General features: G+C 59.6%; 1 protein-coding gene across 1 annotated transcript in view; it reads left to right on the plus strand.

The window, feature by feature from the left end:
* LOC104540920 (tyrosine-protein kinase HCK-like) overlaps nucleotides 1-426 on the plus strand; it is a gene marked incomplete at both ends in the record, with an annotated part of 5850 nt that overhangs the window by 2568 nt on the left and 2856 nt on the right.

Consider the following 426-nt stretch of genomic DNA (forward strand, 5'->3'; position numbering starts at 1 on the left):
GAGAGGCTGTGGAGTCTCCTGGTCTGCAGCCACCCAAAGCCCTGGCCGTGTTCCTGTGTGACTGCTCTGGTGATCCTTCTGTGGCAGGGGTTGCACTGGGAGAGCTTTCCAGGGCCCTTCCAACTCCTCACATTCTGTGAATGTTCTGTGTGCCAGTTGTGTGCCAGTGACAGGCTCTGCATAACACAGCCTTGTCTGTAACCTTTGCAAAAACCCCCAGAACCCGGTGCACCCACACGTCCCCCTGTGAGCTTGGCCCCAGCTCCAGGGCAGCTCCATCACCCACCGGGGCAGGACGCAGCTGCAGCAGCGCTGGGCTTCAGGGGCGCAGCTGAAATCTCCAGCACGATTTTGTTGCATTCCCGGTGCCTGGGAGGCTGATCTGAGCAGGGTTTTTGGAGGGGAGTGTGGTGTGCTGTGTAACCC

Source organism: Mesitornis unicolor, unplaced genomic scaffold (assembly GCF_000695765.1).
Source record: "Mesitornis unicolor isolate BGI_N332 unplaced genomic scaffold, ASM69576v1 scaffold31915, whole genome shotgun sequence".
Lineage (NCBI taxonomy): Eukaryota > Metazoa > Chordata > Aves > Mesitornithiformes > Mesitornithidae > Mesitornis > Mesitornis unicolor.